This window comes from Delphinapterus leucas, chromosome 3, assembly GCF_059928025.1.
Source record: "Delphinapterus leucas isolate spDelLeu-1000000601 "Yukka" chromosome 3, BTC_Dleu_Yukka2, whole genome shotgun sequence".
Taxonomy (NCBI): domain Eukaryota; kingdom Metazoa; phylum Chordata; class Mammalia; order Artiodactyla; family Monodontidae; genus Delphinapterus; species Delphinapterus leucas.
The window spans coordinates 139798490-139824126 of record NC_143131.1 but is presented as its reverse complement, the minus strand read 5'-3'; positions in this window follow the sequence as shown (position 1 = coordinate 139824126).

Here is a 25637-nt window from a genome sequence, read left to right as displayed (position 1 = left end):
GTTTGGTTTGGTAACAACAGGTATTCAAGAAGACAGATAGGGTCAGAGGGGCAGGAATAGGGCAGCTTACACAAGGTTATATCTACACAGGCTTTATTAGCTACTTCATCTGTTTCCCATGTTCTCCATTGTCTATTCAGAGGTAATTTCACTTTCAGAGAACAGAGCCTCAGCTACCTCTTCTACAGTCTTACTAAGAAATGTATGAGATTTAAGCGTAACTACAACAAGGTCAAGTAGAGTACTTTCAATAGGAGGCAAAGTCTCTGGCCAAACTGAAGGCTATATAAAAGTATGGGGAAATGGCATATCATGTGGGAAGTAGACAAGCAAATAAGTCAGCATTTAGAGGCTTTAAGGTGGGGAAAAGAAAATCAAAAGTGTGGGGAGCCAATAGCTGAATGGTAAACTTCAAGGAAACTGAAACAAGTTGCAGGATAAAGTGCATAGTGATTCAGACAAAACTAGTAACACCTGAAGGATCCTGGCCGTGTTTACTGACTGCTGCATTCAACTCTGGAAACAGTTCTCTCATGAGGCATTCAACTTTGTGTATTGAAATACTCATCATGCCTTTGTATAGATCCAAATTCCTACCTTGTATTATTTTCATTTAACAGTTCTTATGCTGTGCATGTGCTGGTGCTGAATTCTTCCAGCTTTTCTCTGCCTGAAAAAGTCTTTATTTCACCTTCACTTTTAAATTTTTGCTTAGTACAGCATTCTAGGTCGACTTTTTTTTTTCTTTCCGTAGTTTAAAGATGTAGCTATCATCCATATCTTTGTTGCTTTGTATGTAACAAGTCTTTTCCCTAACCCCTGCTTCTTTTAAGATTTTTTTCTTTATCACTGATTTTGGTCAGTTTGATTGTATCATGTCTTACTGTAGTTTTCTTCATGTTTCTTTGAATTGGGTAGGTCATCTGGAATTGTCTCAGTTCACTGATGCTCTTTTTATTTTTTTAATAAATTCTTTTTGTTCTGTTTTATTATGGATTGCTTCTATTGCTTTCTTGAAGTTCACTAGTCTTTTCTTCTGCAATGTTTAATCAGCCATAATCCCATCCTGTGTATCTTCTCAACTCAGATATTTTAGTTTTCATCTCTAGAAATTTGATTTGGGTCTTTTTATATTTTCCATGTCTCTACTTGACGTTTGAACATATGGAATGCAATTGTAACCACTATTTTAATGTCTTTGCCTGATAATTACAACATCTGTGTTAGTTCCGGGTCAGTTTCAGTTTATTGATTTTTCTCATTATAGAGCCTACTTTCCTTTTGTATACCTGGTTATCTTTGACCAGATGCCAGACACCATGTTTTTCTGCTCAATATATTTTTGTATTTCTTTACATATTTTTGAGCTTTGTCTGGAACATAGTTAAGTTACTAGGAAACAGTATCATTATTTTGGGACTTGCCTTTAAGATTCATTGGCAAGACCAGAGCAACCTTTAGCCTAGGGCTAGTTATTCCCCACTACTGAGGCAAGACCCTTCTGATACTCTATCCAATGACTTGCAAATTATGAGTTTCTCTAATCTAGCTGGTGGGAACAGGCAACATTCCCAGCCCTGTGTGTGTTCCACGTATTCTTTCTACTAATTCTTTCAGATGGTTCTTTCTTTGCCTCAATAGTTTCCTTGAAAACATGTGTTGATCAATACTTACTAAACACAGGGGCTGCTCTGCAGATCTCTGGAGTTCTCTGTATGACAACCCTCTCTGGACCCTCTCATGTGAGGCATACCTTCTGAGGGTTTATCTCTCATCTCTTAGTGATCACCGTCCCTCACTGCCTGATATCCAGTGCCATGAAAAACCACTGTTTCATGTATTTTGTCTGCTGAAGTTTTTGGCTTTGTTTTTGGCTGTTTTTGGCAAGAGGGTAAATCTGTTTCTCTGTTTTGGACAGAAATAGAAGTCCCCCAGTAATGAATTCTTAACTTGTACTAAGAGTTAGTTAATGTTTAGTTCTGATTGTGATAGGTTTATGTTTATTTCTGATTGGTTTATATTCTTGACCCAATTTACATTATGATTTAAGCATTATCTTAATTAATGTGGCCTCTACAATTACTGGAGAAATGGATTAAGTATTAGCTAAATATAACACTCTTTAATTTGAAGGACTGTATTGGAGATTTGGAAAATAATCATTACAAATTCTGAACAATTGTTAATTTCATGTCATCCTTTTTTTCTCAACTAGAGGGAATGCTAGCTACATAGTTATCATGTCTTAATAGATTAACTAGTTTTCTGCACAATTTTATTGATTAAATAATACTTTGACTTATGCATTTATTCTAGATTTCAGCTGTGGTTCTATATGCATATCATTTAAAAATTACTTTATCAGTATTTTAGAAACATATCAATTTAAATTATCTCTTCTGATAAGGTTCTCCCCATTTATACTGATTATAATTTGTAGAAGCAAATTTCGTATTGAAAATCAGGGAAACTCACATGCCATGGTTAATTATGAAAGTTGAACTTCTAACATTTTATCATTACTGATTAGGAAATCTGCCTCTTAAAATTAGATATAAATTTGTAGTGGTGGAAACCAATGATGAGTGACAAAGAACTGACCTATTGTCTTTTCCTCTTTTCTGCTCTACCTAACATTATCATTAGAGAAAATTATTATTCACACCTTTTTTACATGGTATATAACATTATATACATTTGACATTGTGGTTTTTATTACTTATCTTCAGTAAAATAAAATAGGTAAAATATTTTGCTGGAAATCACAGTTAAACAGTAGTTGAAAACTGGAAGCCTTTAGTCTGGACTGAACCCTGAATGCTCAATCCGTGGCCATTCTTGTGGGTGTTTATTTTTTAAGTTGAATTTCAGTTTTAAAAAATGATGGTGATGGCTTTGAGAAAGCATAGTGGTTTAAAGCAAATAAGTTTATTCTCTGTTCTGGAGATTCAGAAGCAGAAAATCAAAGTGTCAAAAAGCTGTGCTCCCTCTGGAGGAAGACTGTTCCTTCTGCTCCTTCTCTCTTCAGGATCATCTGTTTCCTTGCCACCCTCATCTTCAAAAAGCCACCTATATCCTTTGGCTTACAGCTCCTTCCTGCTACTTCAAAGTGCATTACTCCAACCTTTGGCTCCTTCGTCAAATCACTTTCTCTTTGACTTTCTTGCCTTCCTGAATTTTAGGAGGACCTTTTAAGTTACTTGGGATCACCGCAATAATCCAGGATAATTCCCTCATCTCAAAATATTTAATCTGATACATGGTGGGGGAGAATTATTCGGCCTGTCACAGCCATTCTCTCTCAGTTCTTTTCAGTCTTTTTCTTAATTATTATAAGAAATAATTATATAAGCTTATATAAGCTATCTGTTTATATAAGCTATCTGCCTAGCTCCTGTAAGCACTGATATTTGCAGAGCCTAATTTCCAAAAAGGCTATCTACAGGGATCATATTACTGAAGCAGCACAACTACAGTTAGAAGCTGGCTATCAGACTCAGAAGACACAAATGGGTGTCAATAAAATACTACTTGCATTTAGCTTTAGTGACGAATGCAAGACAAGAAACACATTTGGTATGATACCTTCACCTCATCAAAAGGCCAACAGTTACCTAAGAACACAACTTCTTTTGCTCCCTCATCCACATGTGGCATGAAAGGCTGACAAGCAAATGAGTCAACATGCGTGAGGGTCACCCTGACATAAACTGAAATTCTCAGAATACAGGTAATATATCTATTTTTTTTTAACAGAGCACCTAGTACTAAGACTATCATAATTTTGGTAAGTTGCATCGTTTGGAAAGTTTTGTGAAGGAAACACAATAGCTTTTCTTTTTTTCTCCTCTCTTTTCCCTTCTTACTTCTCATCATCGGCTATTATTTACTGAATAATCTATAGCTATTATTTACTGAACTCTTTGTCTTTACACTTGATTAGGTATATATATGCAGTTGCCTAGTGCCATATCTACTTACATATTTTAATAGAGCTCTCAAATTTAACCTGTTCAAAACTGAAATCTCCCTCTATTTCTCCCAAACCTGATTCACCTGCTTCTCCCTTTTAGGTCACAGATAACTACATTCTTCCAGTGGCTCAGCATCCATGGTTTTTGTCATACCACACATGTAGTCTGCCAGTAAATCTTATTAGCTTAACCATCAAAAAATATATAAAACTCCAAGGTAGGTCTGTTGCCCTCCCCACTAAAAAAAAAAAGTTATTTCAGCTATTCCTTCATTTTCTTTTCCTAACTTTGTTGAACATGTACTTTCTTCCATAGTCATGCAGTAGAAAAGAACATGGGCTGTGGACCTGCATTTGAACCCTCTCCCCCAAACTGTATAAAACTCTAGACCCTGATCACCTCTCATCTCTCCCAAAGTCACAACTCTACACTAAACCACCATTATATCTTACCTGGATTATTACAAGAGCCTCTGTATCCCCTTCCTTCACCTTAGTCTACTGTCAACACACCAACCAGAGAGGTCTTGGCTGATCATGTGTCCAAACACGTCCTTGGCTCAAACTCACTAATGGAATTCCATTCCTCTCAAAATAAAAAAGAGAAGGTCTTACAATGATATACAAGATCTGGCCCTGTTTTCTCTCTGGCCTCACCTGCTGTATCTCTCTTCTTTGCTCTGTTCTAGCTGCACTGGCCTCTTTGATGCTGCCAGAACACTCTCAGACATGCTCCTACTTTGGGGCCTTTGCTTTCTTTTTCTCTCTGAAATGTCCTGCCCCTGATAGCTCTATGACTCTTTCCCTCCCTGTTATGGTCTGAATTGTGTCCCCCTAAAATTCATATGTTGAAGTCCCAACCCTAGTACCTCAGAATGTAACCATATTTGGAGAAAAGATCTTTTAGGGGCAATTAAGTTAAAAAGAGGTTGTTAGTGGTGGGGCCCCAATCCAATATGACCCATGTCCTTATAAGAAGAGGAAGAGGCAGAAGGGATGTGTGTGCACAGCGGAAAGTCCATGTGAGGACACGGCAAGAAGCCAGCCATCTGCAAGCCAGGGAGAGAGTCTTCAGGAGAAATCAAACCGGCTGACCCCTTGATCTTGGACTTCCAGCTGCCAGTACTGTGAGAAAATAAAAATGTTCTGTTTTTTAAGCTACTCGTCTGTGGTATTTTGTTATGGTGATCCTAACAAACTAATATTCTCTTTTACTTGGTCTTTGGTCAAAAGCCAGGTACTCTGTATGATCTTCCCTGGCACCTTATCTAAAATTTCCTACATACCCAGACACCTTATATCCCATTACCTGCTTTATTTTCCTTTTATCACATATGCAACATAACATGTATTCCATTTATTTATCTTGTTTATTGCCTGCCTCCTCTATAATGTGAGTTCAATGAGGAAAGAGATTTTGGGCCTTTTTAAAATGTTTTGTCCTGCTATCTCCCTGGAATCTAGAATAGCATCCTACACAAAATAAGACCTTGGAGATTTATTAACTTGGCTGTATGTCTACAAAAAACTATGGACTTACAGGAAAGACGAAATACAAAGCAACTGAAATCCATGTCATGAGAATAAAAATAGAGAGTAGAACTTAGATCTTTAAACTTTTACTGGTTAATCTCCAGACAGTCCCATTCTATAGGGAAAGAGAACATAAGCAGATATTTAGAATATGAAAAAAATGAGAGGTATAAAGAAAATAAGACTAGGATGCAGTGGGTATGTTGAAGGGGGACAGGTACATACAGTGACGTGTTACGAAAATTAGGCAAGGCTCCCTAGGGGAGAACATTCTAATAGGATAAAACATACTTTGGAAAGAAAATTATTAGGTGTTGTCACAGGGCCTTATGCTTGAACTTTTGCATGTTTTCTTTTCTTTTTTAGTATATCAAAAGACAGAAGCACACAAAAATGATCCCTGGAAATTTTTCTTAGGGACCAAATATAAAGACAACATGACCCATTAGGCTTCCAGTGCTCAAAAATAGTTCAAGTGCCTCTAGCTTAGGAGGCATTCCTTGGCTTGGCTCTGTCACTTCCCGGTCATTTGATTAAAAATAGTAAGTATGGTAAAATACACATCTTAACCACAGTTAGTTCAGTGGTATTAAGTGTATTCATATTTTGTGCAGTCATCACCAAGATAAATTTCCAGAACTTTTTATCTTGCAAAACTGAAATTCTGTGCCCATTAAACACTAACTCACCATTCCCTCCCTCTCCTAGTCCCTGGCAACCACCATCTCCTTGCTGTCTCTATGAATGCTGTCTCTATGAATTTACACTCTAGGTACCTCAGGAAAGTGTAATCATACAGTATTTGCCTTTTTGTGACTTTATATCACTTAGTATAATGATCTCAAGATTTATCCATGTTGTAGCATGTGTCAGAATTCCTGTCCTTTTTAAAGCTGAATAATATTCCACTGTATGTACGTACACATTTTGTTTATCCATTCATCTGTCAATGGACACATGGGCTGCTTCCACTTTTTGGCTATTATGAATAATGCTGCTATGAACAGGAGACTACAAATATCTCTTCAAAGCCCTGCTTTCAATTCTTTTAGGTATATACCCAGAAGTGAAATTGCTGGATCATATGATAATTCTATTGTTAATTTTTTGAGGAATAACCATAATGTTTTCCACAGTGGCTGCACTATCTTATATTCCCACCAATAAAGCGTGAGTGTTCCAATCTCCCCACATCTTCACCAGCACTTATTTTCTGTTGTTTTTGTTTTTTAATAGTCGACATTCTAATGGGTATAAAGTAGTACTGGTCATTTGATTCTGAATCTAAATTGTCTAAATTTCTGTTTCCTATCTGTTTCATTTTTACCGTATTTGTTTGAAAGGACCAAAAAGATGTACTACTAGTAACTACATATGAAATTCCTTTGTGAAACTTAAAAGTAAAATTGATTTTGAAAGGTTATTTTCTATTATCAAAATTGGTTAGATGGTCTTTCAAAGGACTAGCTTCTAGATTCTACTTTGTTGTGAGACCTCTTTGGCTTCTCCAGAATTCTATACCTCTGCGTTTTTCTAGAAAAATATCAATTACCAAAGTAGACTCATAGTTGAATATACAAGTAACCAAAGAGAAATGGAAAAAGAAGTCAAGCATTTTCTCCCTTCTATTCCCTGCCCATTGTTCATAAACACAAGCGTAAAATTCTATAAATGTGAAGGAATAGATAACTTATTAGCTATTTAACTGTTTCAGAACATAGGAAAGCCCCAAATATTCTCAATTCATTCTGTAAGGCTAGTAGGACACTAAAACAGCTGTCCCCAACCTTTCTGGCACCAGGGACCGGTTTTGTGGAAGACAATTTTTCCACCGACCGGGGAGTGGGGAGGAGAGGGGAGGACAGTTCGGGCAGTAATGCGAGCAACGGGGAGCGGCAGATGAAGCTTCGCTCACTCGTCTGCTGCTCGTCTCTTGCTGTGCGGCCCAGTTCCTAACAGGCTGTGGACCATTGGGGACCCCTGCCCTAAAATACAAACCAGACAGTTTATACACTGAAATGGCAGTATATTAAAAACTATAATTTACTATTAAATTATTCCAACATGTCTAATCTGTTAATGAAGTACATTACACTAACAGAAGAAAAACAAACTTTCCGAAGTTGAAAAGGCCTATAATAAAATTTACTATCACTTCATAATTAATATCATAAATCTTCTTTAGAAATTGGGCTAATAGTATCCCTCAAAAACACAAGGTATTTTTTATTAAGTTCATATTTATTAAAGCACCCCTGAAGAATCCATAAAATCACTAAAGACATTATAAAAATCAGTCCAATAAGGATTCACATTTATACATAAGGAACAGGGTTATGCTCTTCACCTGGATTACCTCATTTAATCCTCACCAAATCCCAGGAGCTGGGTGTTATTATTGGTCTCAGTTTTGCAGCTAAAGACACATAGGCTCAAAGAAATTAAATAACGTACCCAGAGTCAAAGAGCTAGTATTAGCAGACTGTCAAATAGGCTCCCATTCCTCAGAATTAAGCAAGCTAGAGAAAGACTTTTAATTTCATACCAGTTTTGATACTGTACCACTAAGAGTTCCGTGGAATATTATCCTTGAATCTTGTAGCCATTTTTGTACTGGCACTCCCAATGTAAAAGCCTGAGATGAGTGTCCCTGTACAACTGAGTTCCTCTTACTCTTTGATACCATCTGTGATCATATCAGCAGGTGTTGATCGTTCTTCTGATAATATCCAAACTAATCCTATTAAGGCTAACAGTGGGAGTGTGGCCTACTACAACTTAGTACCAAGGTCCAACACATAAAAGGAAATCTGGTATCCATTTATGCCTCCAAATAATATACTTTTTAACTGCAATGAAGTGGTCAATTCCCTAAAGACATTCTAAGCATCTGCCTGAAGTGTTAAATGAGTTAGTTCCCCTATCAAACCGATTAGAATAATCAGAAAGGAAATTCATTGCACAATATTATGTATAATTTACTGGCTTAAATAAAACCCAACTTGTGAGATAAAGGAGCCTTCTCTTCTGTGTAGGAAGATGGAATTTCTGCTGGTTAAATGTGGCACACACCAATTAGGAAAAGTAAAAATTAATTGTATTCATTCAGTAACCTCTCTAGGCATTTGTAAGCCTCTAAACATTTAAACCTTCCCCTTTATGTTTTCTTAAAAGCCAAAAGAAAATCCAGAGAGTAAGCTTTTACAGGATTTTTTTAAAAAGAGGACATATACTTTATGTCCTTTTACTAGGTAGATAAAAGTTGTCGAAAAGAGGGTTTAGAAACCAAAGTATGGAATTTAGCAATTTTGGAAGCCAAAATATGGAATTTGGCAATCTAGTTTGATTTATAAATTGATGCTTTTTACAGTTTTTATGCAATTGAAAATAACATATATCTATATATACATTTGTGAGTACTTGTGTGTATAGAGAATACACGGTAGCAAATTATAATATGTGACCTACATTCATGCTTTGTGTTTATACTAAAATCAGCTTCATCAAATAAGTGACAATTACATTTATTAGAAACACATTGATAACAAAGTAAACTACCATTGGAGTCTAGCAAATTGACCAGAGAGCTAATCATTTGTTTGGCTGATCCCTTTTTTGATGTGCTAAGAGCCCCTAATAAGGTTAGTTAAAGCATTAGACTGAGAACTGAAGTGTGAAAACTAACATTATCTCCTAATTTGATGATAGACATTAATTGCAGCTTATATTTTACAGTTAACGACTGAGAGAAATTTTCACATCTGTGTAGCTTTATAGTTGTCCACATAAGTAGCCCCCCAAATTATGCTCCAATGAAAGCAGAGTAGAAAAGTAGCTAGACAATTTACCAACACTGGTAGGATAGACATTTTTTTTTAATCTATTTATATTAAAGAGCCTGCAACAGATTGCATAAGAACCTGTTTGTTTGGGTCGTATTCTAGGAAAGGAGGCCACATGCTCACCAAATAAGCAAAAACACCATATTACCTAGGAATGGGGTAGGTTCTCTAATTGTTTAAGCATAAGTGCAAGCAGACATTTATCTACTCTCCCAAATGTATTCACAAGACAAAGGTAACTAAAATAATTACATTCATTGTATTAAATACTTATTTTTATCTTAGAATTAAGTTCAAAATTTTATCCTGATACATTCCCAACACTAGGAGTACATATATGCATACACTGACACATAAGACCTATCACCACACTCATGCCTACACATTCTCTCTTACTATCCAATCCATTCTGTTCTTGAGCTAAAACTGCAACGAGACATGCATTTGTGCTTTTTATTTTTTTAAACACTTAGCTTACATGTAGGTCAAAACACTAATTCTTTCTTTTGCAATTAATATATTTTTACATAAATAAAAACTGGCATTTTTGTCAATCTGCTGTCTTTTTGCAGGATGTAAACTGAAGCAGAGTTCACTTAATCAGTTTCTTTCATTCCATCTGCTTTCGGTGAAGTTTAAATTTATCTTGTAATTTCTAGAAGTATTTTAAATCTTCATATTATATTAGCCTATTCATATCTTCTTTTAAGAAAAGCTTAACAAAGACCTTACATTAAACCTGTAAATAACTCTCAAAAGTAAATGGCCAGGACTGTTTGAGAAGTCATTGTTAAAATTCCACAATTTTGATTTTCTATAACATTTTCAAAATATCAATATCTTCATGATTCATTTTTTTTAATATTCATCGTGAGTTACTACAACCTATTATGTGCCAGGCACTTTGCTTGATTCTAGACATAAAAGATACAGAAAGTTTTCCCCGTTTTTTTCAGAGCTATAAGCTCCACTGATGTGGAAGACCTATGGGACAGCTCTGCAATTGATTCATTAGCTTCTGACCACAAAGAAATGCTAGAGGGACAGAATGTTAGAAAAGCTGAGGCAGGACTTCAAAGATACAGTCTAACCTAAATTCCAGAGTCCTTTGCAATTGCTTACAGTAGACCTAAGTAGTACCTTGATCTAGAGTCTCTTACTCATATTTAAGCAAGCTGACAACATACATGTGAGTATGTGTATGTGTTCATTATTATTTTGATTGAGTTTTTGGTTTTTCAGTTGCTGTTATGATGAAACAAATGCTATATGTTAAACTAATATGCAATTAGGATATTTAATACCTATACACACTGTATAGCACCCTACATTTAAACAACTTTTGAGTCAGTGGCAACTTCTTCCCATTTTCTTGGATCTGATGTGATCTCTTTTCAGAGATAACTTCCCTGAAAAAACTAGAGGGAGCTAGAAAGCATATAACTGACACTGTGTTAATTGATGGTCCTATGTAGCTGGTGGTAACAATACTTCCAGCTTTACGAGAAACAGTGAAGCAAGAAATTGAATATGATTGATTGAGTGCATAGAAAGAAAGATAAAACAATTTTTTGGATTACTTACTTACATGATACAACAAATGTACAAGTTCCTTTCTAAGAGTGAAGATGTTATAGTTATAGAAAGGATGGTAAGAAAGTGCTAGGGGTCTGGAGTCAATCATACTTTTTCCCTGATTCCTTTAACATGAATGGATTATCATTTTAAAAATTAGTTTATTTTAATGAGCCTAATACATATTAAATTATTAAAATATAATATTCATAGATTTTTATGGTACAAAAGAGGCATTCATAAACACAATGTTAGTATTTCCCTAAACACATAAATTGGCTGATTTCCCCCAGCAGCCCCCCTTCAGAATGAATACTAAGTAGGACACTATCAGCACTCTCAAAATTAAGGAGTTACCTTTAACATCTTCCTTCCCCACGTACATACTTCAAAGTGTCCCTTGATGAAAGGCTCTATCTACAATATTTTTTAGTCTAATTTAAATGTGTTTTACTTTGCTTTTGTTCTACTCTGTTGACATAGGTAACAGCTGACTACATAGACTACGTGTCTATGTGCGCATGTAATTTTATGGAACTTTAAGAATACTGATTCGGCTAACAAGTAAGAGATCATCAACTCTCATAGGGTCTTTTCACCTTAGCCTTTAGTTACCCACTTTTCCTTCCCTTGATAGCGGAGGAGAAAGAGCACTGTTTCCTTTGCATGAAAGTTTCTAGGGCTCTGATATTACAAGGGCCTCTTTTTTCTTTTCATTATTTATTTATAAATACACTATGTTTTTAAATCTAAATCTATGTTTAGGTTTTGCTAGTTTTCTCTTTAACAAATATATTACAAAAACAGCTCACTGTCATCACAAAAGTTTGAAAAAAAATTAAGAAGAAAATTAAAGTCATCATAAATACCTCCATTATATGTGTGTATATCATTTACTTCTAGAAGCACAATTTTATGTGTGCTTATCTCACAAAACTGGTATCATAAGTCACATGAGGTGGGTTAAACTGCTTTAATTATATATCCTAAAAATTTTGCTCATGTCATAAAATGTTTTTCTAAATTATGATTTTAAATAGCCATGAATATTTCAACGTAAGGAGGTAACAAACTATACATTCAATCTTCTAAGTTTTTAGATTAGCAGATTTTTTGAATTTTCATTCTTTTAAATAATGATATAAAAATGTCCTTATACCTAAATGTTATTGCACATATCTGATTATTTTATTAAGTTAAAGGGAAGAGCTATATTCAAAGGTATGAACATTTTGATAGCGCTGATGATTCTTTTCAAATAACTTTCTAATATGGCTGTCCAAATACAATGTACAAGTACACTGTATCTGAGTTACTGTATTTTTCATACTTTTGTTAACAATATGTATTAACACTCATAAATATGACAAGCAAAAGGTATAATTTTTACATTTTGTGATTTTTTTAGCTACTAATATCAATAGCTAAATATGGTTTGTGTGTTATTTTGTAAATTGACATTTTTACTGTGGAATAATAAATTTTTCTTCATAATCTGACTTAAATTTTGAGGCACTAAATGACAAGAGGGAAAAAAGGAGACACTTTTACAAGTCGGGGAGAAATATATGTATTCTTCCAAATTGCTCTGTGTATAAATTTGGACACACTGCAGTTATTCGATAAATCACTGTTGATTTTTAGTGCAACACTGAAAACTTTAAGTGACACCTTCATCAAGTGATAAATGATAAGCCACTGATAGGTCCAAACCTGATACCAGTAAAATATCCATCACAGACTAAGCAATAAACATAAGATTCATCTAAAAGTAATTGAAAACACATATTTCTAAATATCTTGTAAAAGTACTTGATGATATTATTTATAAAGCAAGGTAAAAATACAGAATTAAGTGACATTATATAAAGTACAAAAGGTTTCCATTTAAAAAAAAAATTTTTTCCTTTGAAAACAGAAATGGCCATTTTAGCTTACTTATTGTGTGTTAAGAATGGGACCCGTATTTGAAGGAGAAAAATGAATCTAGTAGATTGCAAATTATATGAGACATTTTCAGTAAAGGTAGAATATCTGAGTTTTATCATAAGTATGATGGGAAACCAGTGAAGAGTATTAACCAGGGGACAGGCATTAACTGATGGAGTTTCAAAATATCATACTCTGGCTGCTATGGGGCGAGTAGATTGTTGGGAGGCAAGAGTAGAGGCTGGGAGACAGTTTAAGAGGTTACTGCTAATGTCCCAGGAGACAAATAGCAATAGCTTGGACCAGGGTGGTAGCACTGGAAAAGGAGAGAAGTATCTTGGTGCTAGTCATGCAGTCTTGCCAATAGACTAAATGTAACAGGTAAAGGAGAAACTTCATGATAACTCCTAAATTTCTGGCTTAAGCACTTGATGATGTCATTTATTAAGAGAGGGAAGATAACAGTTTGGAGGAGTGAATAGGTGCAGATTAAATGTTCATTACTAAGAAGAAAAAAGAGGCTATTAAGCCATTTTGAATGTTAAGTCAGATACTATAAATTTTTTTCCCAATAACATGTCAGTCCCTAATCAAGAATTTGTAAATGTTACCTTATATGGAAACAGGGTCTCTGTAGACGTGGTTAAGAATCTTGTGATGGGGAGATTATACTGGATTATCCAGGCAGGCCTTAAATGTGACCATATGTGTCCCATTGGGGGATGAGGGGTAGAGGGGTGAGCAGTGGCAGATTGTACTCATGCTGAAAGAAGGCAATGTGAAGATGGAACAGAGAGGGATTTTAAAATATTGCTCTTGAAAAGTGGAGTAATGTCAGCAGTCACCAGAAGCTGAAAGAGGCAAGGAACAGATTCCTTACTAGAACCTCCAGAGGAAGTATGGTCATGCTGACACCAGCATTTCAGTCTAGTGATGCCGATTTGACTTCTGGACTTTACAATAAATTTCTGTTGTTTTGGTCATTGAATTTATGCTAATTTGTTATATCAGCCACAGTAAGCTAAAACAGATTTTGATACTGAGAGTGGGGTACTACTATAACAAATTCCTGCAAATATAAAAGTGCCTTTGAGATTAGGTTAATGGGCAGAGAAGCTGGAATAATTCTGAGGTGCATGATAGAAAAAGCCTAGATTGCTCTGAACTATTGGTAGAACTATGGATGTTCAAGGCACTTATAGTGAGGTCTCGGAAGGAACAAAAAGAACACACTATTGGAAACTGGAGGGAAGTTGATCCTTATTATATAGCATTAGAAGGTATAGCAGAAATGTGCCCTATAGAATTTGTAAATGATGAACTTGGGTATTCACCTGAGGAGGCTTCCAAGATAAGTGGTTCAAGGTGCAGCCTGGTTTCTTCTTATTGCTTGTAGTAAAATGCGAGAGGAAACAGAAAAATTGCGGAAAGAACTATAAAGCAAAAATGAACCAGGATTTAATGATTTGAGAAATTCTCAGCCTATCCAGATTGCAAAAGATGCTAAAATTACGAGATTTACTTTTAGTAAAATAAACTCTGATCATAAAGCCAAGGATATGGCTGGACCACAATTGGCTAGTGCCTCAAAACAATCAAAGATTCAGAGTGTTCTCTCACAAAGAGGGTTCTTAAGGAAATTAAGCATGTGGTTCATGGATCCACTCAACCATCTCAGCAGAAGCCAGGAATAAAGATGGGATTATTCCAAAAAAGATATGTGGAGGGCTCTCTCGTCTAATGGTGTGAATCTCCATGACATACACAGAAGATCTATAAGATTTGAGAAATGTTTACCAGTAGAAACACTGCCAGACTGGTCTGAAAGGGATGAAAGATAAAATGAAGGAAGTATATAACTCCAAGTGGAGAGCCTTGGGTCTAGAGGCCAGAGTCATGGGTACCGGAGCAAATCTATACAGAAGCCAGAGTCATGGGTCCAAAAGGCAGAGCCTTAAGCCACAGAGGATTATTCCCTGGCCTTGAAATCTAATGGAAACTGGCTGGTTGGATTTTGAAATTGCTTGGGGGGCTAGTGACTCCTTTTTTCCTTCAATGCTCCCCCATTTTGAATTAAGAATACATATAACTGTTACCCTATGCCTGTCCCACCACTGTATTTTGGAAGCAGATAACTAGTCTCCTGGTTTCACAAATCTATAGATGGAAATTTTGCCACAGGATGAACCATATCCAGACTTTGACTCATACTAAGTTAAATTATTTAGATAATGACATTTGGAACCTTTGAGCTCATAATATTTAGCTGAGATTTTAGACTTGAGTTAATGCTCTAATGAGTTGAGACTTTTGAGTATGTTGGAATGGAATGAAGATACTTTGCACATGGATGGTTGTGAATCTTTGTGGTCCAGATGACAAACTGGTTGGTTGAATAATGTCCTCCCCCAAAAGACATCCACATCCTAATCCCTCATATCTGTAAATGTTACCTTTTGTATCAAAAAGGAACTTTTAGATGTGATTAAGGATTAAGATGGGGAAACTAGTCTGGAATATCCAGGTGGGCCTTAAATGCAATCACTTAGTGCGTCTTTATAAGGGAGAGGCGGAGATAAATTTGAGACAGAAGAGTAGAAGGCAATGTTACTATGGATTCAGAGATTGGAATGATGTAGCCACAAGCAAAGGAATGTGGTCAGCACTGAAAGATGGAGGAAGAAAAAAACAGATTTTCTTCTAGAACCTCCAGGAGGAATGTGGCCCTGTCAATATTTTGATTTAAATACTGATTCTAAATTTCTGACCTCGAGACCTGTGAAGGAACAAAATTCTGTTGTTTTCAGCCACCTAGTTTGTGGTAATTTGTCACAGAAGCCACAGGAAACTAATACACAATGAAAAGAATAAATAAATTCCAAAATTAACTTTACCATCATGAATTTTGGAACTTTTTTTTTCTCTGTGTATTAATTAATTCAAACATCTAATTCAATGTGTACCTTATTTAACTGGGCATGACACTTTGACAAGACCATTGGACATGGCCTTTTTGAAGCTAACTGCCCAGGGTAACATAGCCATTTTATTCCAGTTCTGTTTCTTAGTCTTCCACTCCTTCCCTTGTCTAGAATTTAGTGATTTGTGTCTCCTAAATAATGGCAATGGTACATGGAGATTTGACAGGTAGGTTGTTGTAAAGTTCTAACACCATTTTTAGGGGAGGGGGAGGAGAGAGTTAGGGACAGAAGGGACATTTGCTCTGCACTTCGTATCAATAATAAAACTTAAAATTACATACTAATGGATATAAATGACAAATGAGGTTATGTATACTGTCATGATTGAACAAAGACATACTGAGAATTTTAACTTCATGTTTCATTATCATCTGTAGTGAATTATCAATTAACATTTTATAAATTTTGGAATTATCCTAAGAAAACTTAATTCTTTCACATTGCTTTTTCAGTTAAAAGTTAATTTTGTTTAGAATACCCCTTAAATGCTTTTAAAATGTATTACAATTCTGTTGCAACAAATCTTTTGCATTTCTATATACTAATAATAAACTATTAGAAAGAGAAATTAAGAAAACAATACCATTTACAAATGCATCAAAAAGAATAAAATACCTAGCAACAAATTTAACCAAGGAGGTAAAAGATCTGTACACTGAAAACTATAAAATATTAATGAAAGAAACTAAAGAAGACACAAATATGTGAAAAGATATTCTGTGCTCAGAGACTGGAAGAATTAATATTGTTAAAATGTCAATACTGGGCTTCCCTGGTGGTGCAGTGGTTGAGCATCTGCCTGCCAATGCAGGGGACACGGGTTCGAGCCCGGGTCTGAGAGGATCCCACATGGCGTGGAGCAACTGGGCCCGTGAGCCACAACTACTGAGTCTGTGCGTCTGGAGCCTGTGCTCTGCAACAAGAGAGGCTGCGATAGTGAGAGGCCCGTGCACCGCAATGAAGAGTGGCCCCCACTTGCCACAACTAGAGAAAGCCCTCGCACAGAAACAAAGATGCAACACAGCAAAAATATATAAATTAATTAATAAACTCCTACCCACAACATCATCTTTAAAAAAAAAAAAAAAGTCAATACTACCCAAAGCTATACACAGACTGAGTACAATCCCTATCAAAATTCCAATGGAATTTTTTTTGAGAGAAATAAGACAAACAATCCTAAAATTTATGTGGAACCACAAAAAAATGCAAAGAGCCACAGCAATCTTGAAAAAGAACAAAGACAGAGGCATAATGCTCTATGTTTCAAACCATATTATAAAGTTATAGTAATCAAAACAGTATAGTACTGCATAGAAACAGACACAGAGAACAGGATAGATATCCCAGAAATAAACCCACACATAGATGGTCAATTAACTTACAACAAAAAAGTCAAGAATATACTATGGAAAAAGGACAGTCTCTTTAATAAATTGTGCTGGGAAAACTGGATAGTCACATGAAAAAGAATAAAACTGAACTACTCTCTTATACCATACACAAACATTAACTCAAAATGGATTAAAGATTTGAATGTGAGACGTGAAACCATAAAACTCCTTAAAAAAAACATAGGTGGTAAGCTTCTTGACATCAGTAGTGGTGATGATTTTTTTTTTGATTTGACACCAAAAGCAAAGGCAACAAAGCAAAAATAAATGAGCAAGACTACATCAATTAAAAAGTTTCTGCACAGCAAAGGAAACCATCAATAAAACCATCAACAAAAGCAACCTACTAAATGGGAGAAAATATTTTGCAAATCATGTATCTGATAAAGGGTTAATATCTAAACTATATAAAGAACTCATACAATTCAATAACAAAAAAAATTCAATTAAACAATTCAATTAAAACATGTGCAGAGAAAAAAAAATGTGCAAAGGATCTGAATAGACATTTTTCCAAGGAAGACATACACATGGCCAAGAGGTACATGAAAAGGTGCTAAATATCAGTAATAATCAGGGAATGCACATCAAAACCACAACAAGGTAACACCCCACACCTGTTAGAATGGCTATTACCAGAGAAACAAGAAATAACAAGTGTTGGCAAGGATGTGGAGACAAGGGAACACTCATGCACTATTGGTGAGAATGCAGTTGGTACAGCCATGATGGAAATCATTATGGAGATTCCTCACAAAATTAATAATCCAACAATTCCACTTCTGGGTATTTAGCCAAAGAAAACAAAAACACTAACTTGAAAAGATATATGTACCCCCATGTTCACTGCAGCATTATTTATAGTAGCCAAGATAGGGAAACAACCTAACTGTCCATCGATGGACGAATATATATATATATATATATATATATATACACACGAATATATATGAATATATATAATATTCCATTGTGAATAGTGTGTGTGTGTATATATATATATATATACACACACACTATTCACAATGGAATATTATACAGCCATAAAAATGAAAGTTGCCATTTGCAACAACCTGGACAGACCTTGAGGGCGTTATGTTAAGTGAAATAAGTTAGAGAAAGACAAACACCACATGCTCTCACTTATATCTGCAATCTAAAAAACAAAATAAAACAAAATCTAGGCTCACAGATACAGAACACAGATTGGTGCTTGTGATAAGAGATGGGTGGAGGGTAGGTGAAATAGGTAAAGGGAGTCAAAAGGTACAAAGTTCCAGTTACAAAATAAATAAGTCATGGTGATGTAATATACAGTTAATAATGCTGTATTGCATTTGAAAGTTGCTGAGAGAGTAGATATAAAAGTTCTTATCACAAGAAAAAATATTCTGTCACTATATACAGGCATACCTCATATTACTGCACTCTGCTTTATCGTGCTTTATAGATATTGCCTTTTTTTTTTTTTACAAATTGAAGGTTAGGGGCAACCCTTCAGCATCAAGCAAGTCTATTGGCATCATTTGCCTAATAGCATTTGCTCTCTTTGTGTCTCCGTGTTACATTTTGGTAATTCTCACAATATTTTATGCTTTTTAAAATTATTATATTTATATATATTATGGTGATATGTGATCAGTGATCTTTGACATTTCTATTGTAATTGTTTTACAGTGCCAAAAGCCATGCCCAAATAAGACCATGAACTTAATTACTAAATGCTGTGTGTGTTCTGACTACCCCACCAACAGGCTGCTGCCCCACCTATCTCCTTTCCTTGGGTCTCCCTATTCCCTGAGACACAACAATATTGAAATTAGGACAATTAATAACCCAACAACAGCCTCCAAGTGTTCAAATGAAAGGAAGAATCACACATCTCTCATTTTAACTCAAAAGCTAGAAATGATTAAGCTCAGTGAGGAAGGCATGTCAAAAGCAGAGATAGGTGGAAAGCTAGGCCTCTAGTGCCAAACAGTTAGCCAAGCTGTGAGTGCAAAGGAAAAGTTCTTGAAGGAAATTAAAAGTGCTACTCCAGTGAACATAAGAATGATAAGAAAGTGAAACAGTCTTACTGCTGATAGCAAAAGGGTTTTAGTGGTTTGGATAGAAGATCTAACCAGCCACAACATTCTCTTAAGACAAAGCCCAGTCCAGAGCAAGGCCCTCTCTTCAATCCCACAAAAGCTGAGAGAGGTGAGGAAGCTGCCCAAGAGAAGTCTGAAGCTAACAGAGGTTGACTGATGAGGTTTAAGGAAAGAAGGCATCTCCATAACATAGAAGTGCAAGGTAAAGCAGTAAATGCTGATGCAGAAGCTGAAGCAAGTAATGCAGAAGATCTAGCTAAACTAATCCATGAAGGTGCCTACACTAAACAATAGATTTTTAATGTAGATGAAACAGCCTTAAAATGGAAGATACTATCTAGGACTTTCACAGCTAGAGACGAGAGGTCAATGCTTGGCTTCAAAGCTTCAAAAAGCAGGCTGACTTTTGTGTTAAAAGCTAATGCAGCTGGTGACTTGAAGTTGAAGCCAATTCTCATTGGCCATTCTGAAAATCCTAGGACCCTTAAGAGTTATGCTAAATCTACTCTGCCTTTGCTCTGTAAATGGAACAACAGAGACTGGATGACAGCACAACTGTTTACAGAACGGTTAACTGAATATTTTAAGCCCACTGATGAGGACTATTGTCAGAAATAAAAGATTCCTTTCCAAATATTACTGCTCCTTGACAATGTACCTGGTCACCCAAGAGCTCTGATGGAGATGTACAACGAGATTAATGCTGTTTTTATGCCTGATAACACAACATCCATTCTGCAGCCCATGGATCAAGAGTAATTTTGACTCTGGTCTCATTCTTTAAGAAATTCATTTTGTAAGGCTAAAGCTTGCATAGATAGTGATTCCTCTGATGGACCTGGGCAAAGTAAATGGAAACCTTCTGAAAAGGACTCGTAATTCTAGATGCCATTAATAACATTTGTGATTCACGGGAAGAGGTCCAAATATCAACATTAACAGTCGTTTGGAAGAAGTTGATTCCAACCCTCACGAGTGCCTTGGATGGGTTCAAGACTTCAGTAGAGGAAGTAACTCCAGATACGATAGAAAAAAGCAAGAGAACCAGAATTAGAAGTGGAGCCTGAGGATGTGACTGAAGTGCTTCAATCACATGATAAAACTTTAATGGATAAGGAATTGCCTCCTACAGATGAGCAAAGAAAGTGGTTTCTTGAGACAAAATCTACACCTGCTGAAAGAAGCTGTGAAGACTGTTGAAATGACAACAAAGGATTTATAATATTCCATAAATTTTAGTTGATAAAGCAGCAGCATGATTTGGGAGGACTGACTCTCAACGCTGCTGCACACTTAACAGACTACAGTATGCTATAAATGTAACTTTTTATATGCACTAAGAAACCAAAAAATCCATGACTCACGTCATTGCAATCTTCGCTTCATTGGGGTGGTCTGGAACAGAACCTACAAGATCTCAAAAGTATCCCTACAATGCTGATGAACATTAACTAGACTTATTGTGATGATCATTTTGTAATATACATCAATATTGAATCATTATGTTAATATGATTAAACTAATATAATGCTGTATGTCAATAAAAAACAATAAAATAGTTAATTTTACTTATTATAAGTAAATGCATCTTAAATGTTTTGCAGCTCTCTTTTTGGAATTTTTTTTAAAGATTAAGTAACTTGGGCTTCTCTTAGTGGTTGAGATATTCTGTCTATTGATTAAGACCTATTGTATGATTGTATTCTGTGCAATAATCTTGTAAAATAAAGTACATATAGTTTAACTCTGCCTATTCTTTCATACAACTTTGTCTACTGTATGTCAAGCACTGATCTAGAAACTGAAGATATATGCCCCAGAACGCCTTTCCCTCATCAAGTTGACATTCTAGGTGCAGCAGACCATTAATAAACAAAGAAGTAATGACATCTGATTAAAAATAAAGAGCGATAGTTAATATTAAGTGGAAGAAATAGCTGTGAGAGTAGGGAAGAAAGGCTTTTTATTTTAAATGGAAATTAGAGCACGAAGGCCTTATTGACAGTCTGACATCTGGCCAAAAATTATTTACTTGTGGTACTTTTTCTTGTTGTTCTCTGTGCATCAAAATTCTAATAAATGTTTTTGGTGGAGGCCATGTAGGGATATCTGACAAAGGGTTGTATTTGCCCAAATGAAATTAACTGCAGCATTTAAAAAAATTATTTCTAGAATATAAACTTGATAACATTGTGACTCTTCCTCTCCAGGTAAATGAATCTCAGTCTTCTATATTAAAGAATACATTTAGGGGAATTCGTTTGAAAGGCATCACCAGTTCACTGTAACAGCAAAAGCAATATACTTATGCCTGGAATATCCACCCACTGGCACAGGAAAAAAGTCTCGAACTTGGTCAAATCATCATTTAAGTCATCTGGCTGACTGGCTAGACCCAAACACATCCGTGGACTCTATGCATAAGGCTTTGAGGACTTCCACTCCTGCTGGGAAAGCTGCAAGTCATTACCACATAAAACTGCCTCTGCTGTTACATATTTCAAATTAGTATCCTTTCTTCTCTGCCCTCTCTCTGTTTCCAGACTACTGGTGCCCTTCCCACTGTGCATAAAATTAAGCATTAAATGGCTGCTTAGTAATCATGATGTGGTTTGTTTGTTTATTTTTGTAAGTGCATATGGGGGGGTGATTTTACAATTATCTTTATTCCCTGTAATTAATTTCCAGAGCATTAAATGTAAATTAGCCCTCTGTGTGAAGTGTCAATGCCATCACCTAAGCAAGGAAAGAGGTTCAACTTTCTAAACTATGGGAGAATTTTCCCCACCACACTCTGTTAACTCATTGTGGAGGACAATGCTTATGTGAGAAAAGGCAAATTTTTAGGAAGCTAATCTTGCTCTCTTTGGCTTCATCTCTTCCCAAGCCCATAATTGCTTTCTACAGCTTGTGGTAAATCCTTGGAGGATGAGCACAGGATGCTGCAGCACAAAGAAAGCTAAGATCTAAATTTCCAAAAGGTCAGAAAGCCCTGGTTGATGACTATTAACCCCACTGGTCAGTTTATTCAGTGCAGAGCACGGAGCAATTTCAAATGCACAATGAGCTCAGGTGCCTGAATGTGCTTAGCACTTCTTTGTCATTTTAAGGCCAACTTAAACCACTTTCACATGAAAACAACAGTAAAATGTTGGAAAAGCTATGTGAAATTTTTAGTCACTATGTTGCCCTTTCTTTTACAATGGACTGATATGAACCTCCTACACTAAGTATGATTAATGTACATACAACATATCCTGTTGGGCTATGTCATGTTACATGCAAGTTTCTGTGGTACTCTTTTTATTTTAATCACTGGATTTATCAATCTTAGATGTGACTGTCCACAGGAAGCATCCAAATTAGGTACTCCCTCTCCTTTCTCCCTGGCCAACGTACCAAGTATGTTGCTAAAGTGTATATTTAGAATGGGATAGCCTTAAATAATGTAAACATTTAAAGCCCACATTTCTTGCATCTGGTCATGTGATTAATGGAACTCTTTGGTCACACTGGTAAATAAGTATCATCCTTACAATCACAGCATCAGTTCCATAACAGTATGTTCCCCAAATGCCGTATATACTTTAGAGATATTTCCAAATGCTATTGCAAGTGCTTTATGATATTTTGTTACACAAGCCAATACTGAAGTTGTGACAAAATCTTATGGAAGCAAACATGTATATTCTCTGCCTTTTTCTTTTGTTCTTATCTTTAATAAATATATATCAATTGTATAAATCACAGGAGGCACAAAGATATAACAAAGGTGGCAATCTAAGTGAACCGAAAAGAAAGTGGCCTTATTCCAAGCTACCGTTGAGTGGATTACTTTTGCAATTAGTATCTGCAATGTATTTAATGCATGGTTCTCAACTTTGCTAAAGAGTAAGGGTGAAACCGTTGCCTAATGTTACTGTTTCTATCTGCTTTAATCATTGAGGTCCTATCTCTTGTTCATAATAACTTTGCCACTAGGTGGAAACCTTTAAAAGATGATAGCTGTTTCTTTTTCAACAGTATCAGATTTAATTCTAACATACAGATATTGTGAGATGTTTAAAATTTTTGTTTCCTCTGAATTATAAAAATAAATAATACCTCTAAGAGGCTCAGAAACAATTGGGATTTTAACTTGGTTTAAGTCTAAATTATTATTATTATTATTTTTTTTGATATGCGGGCCTCTCACTGTTGTGGCCTCTCCCTCTGCGGAGCACAGGCTCCGGATGCGCAGGCTCAGCAGCCATGGCTCACGGGCCTAGTCGCTCCGCGGCACGTGGGATCTTCCCAGACCAGGGCACGAACCCGTGTCCCCTGCATCGGCAGGCGGACTCTCAACCACTGCGCCACCAGGGAAGCCCTAAATTATTTTTTTAAAGAATACATTCAAAACATACATATGTGAAAAGCTTGAACTGAAGCCCAGTCCAAAAGCATTTGGAAAAGTCTTCATTCTGCTTTTGTCCATTTTTCCATATCTAGTGTTATGCCTTAACACGATTTTATTTTGCATTTTCTACCTAATAATCTTATACAATAGGTAGCATATTGAAACTCTCCACATCTGCTTGAGAGGTTCATTAGGCACTTCACTAGATCTTTATTTGATTTAGGCCTTAGAGCACATGGCATTCCATCTCTCATGAAGTTGCCTGTTCATGCTCTGAGGAAGTTTCAACCTTAGAGAAGCCAAAACAAGCACCCTTGGCAGGGGGTACAGCTTTTACTGCCATCACTTTAGCTGAAACTCTGCCTTGCCCCATTATTAAAATGCAAAATTTTTAAATGTAAACATATGCATGTCCTCATGCATCCACACTCATTCATTCTGAATTTGAAGCTACTTGGACTTATTGTCTAACCAAAACATCAAAATCTCCATTTCTTTTTAAGTTGAATTCATTAAGACACTATAGTTCCAGAAGTGGGAATTAAACTGGCACAGGTTCCAGAATAATGTCTTGGGATTATTTAGAATACACTGGAACATTTAACTGTTACTGAAGCAGTTAAACTAACAGTGTGACTGGGTTTTTACAACTTATTTGTGGAGGATTTGAGAGTAGCTGATCCTTACTCTCAGAGCCACACTACTAAAAATGTAATTAAAGGTAATAATTCATAATGTCTGAGCAGTATCTGGAGGAACAAGTAAGAGTAGTTCCCCACAGTTAAGTTTTGTACAGCTAACTGGTGGCATTCAGGAATGCTCTGGCCATTCCTTTCAAGCATCTGGCAATAACTTCTGCTGACAGCAGGCGAACAGATTTGATGGATCAGTATTGAATCTGGAATGGAAATGTTATTTTCCCTAATGTACCCAGATCCCTTTCAGGATGTCTGATAAAGCTTTACTTTGGGGACAGGATATATAAATTGTCTCTAACTATCCATTAATCTAATACCCCTTTTGGGGGGAATCTGTCAAATTAAGTCTATGTCCAAATGCTGATTCAAATAGCCAAAGGAAGGAAAAATTTAAAACATCTTTGATATTGAGAATCACATCATTTTAGAACTGTAAGGATCTTTATAATTAAATGCAATAGAATTATTTTATTTTTCAAATGAGAAGGAGAAAATCTAGTAAAGTCAAATTGTTTTCACAAAGTTCAAAATGAGAACCCATTTCTTCTGAATCTCAATCTAGAGATCATTCCAACGTACCTAACGCTTCATTCAGTTTCTGTAATTTATATACAGGAACATTTCAAACCTAATTGCATGGAAAATCACAGGGCAAGGTGAGGGGTCAAAAAATACTGATGAAAAATACTGATGTAAAGCCCACTGCAGACCAATTAAAGAAGAATAGAATCTCTGGGGTAAGGCCATGGCATAGGTAAGTATGTATGTACATATGTATGCAGGTAAGTATGTATGTATGCAACTGCTGTATGCATTTAATTCTCAAAATGATTCTAAAATGCAGGAAGATTGAGAACCAGTGATTCATAGTTTGGTCACCTTTATAAGAAAATAAGCAAATAGATGTTTGTGTCATGTCTTATCCTCTCCCAACTTTGGCCAGTTCTCACCTTCAAGGCTCCCCAACCAAAACTTCTTTTCTTGAGAAATGCTTAAAAACATCAATATATCTCCTCTCATATGATAAAATACTGCACATAGAAACTATTTTGATAAAGCAATTTATAAAATGTTGTTAGTATCTACCAAAGTTTCAATCTTGCCCAGGAGTATCTGCATTTTAGCAGGAAAATAATCCACATCTGAAACAGAGCTTCAATTTAACCCGAGGATTTTAGATGGATCAAAGGTTGTAAAAGATATTTTGGGTGAAAGACCTTTATGGA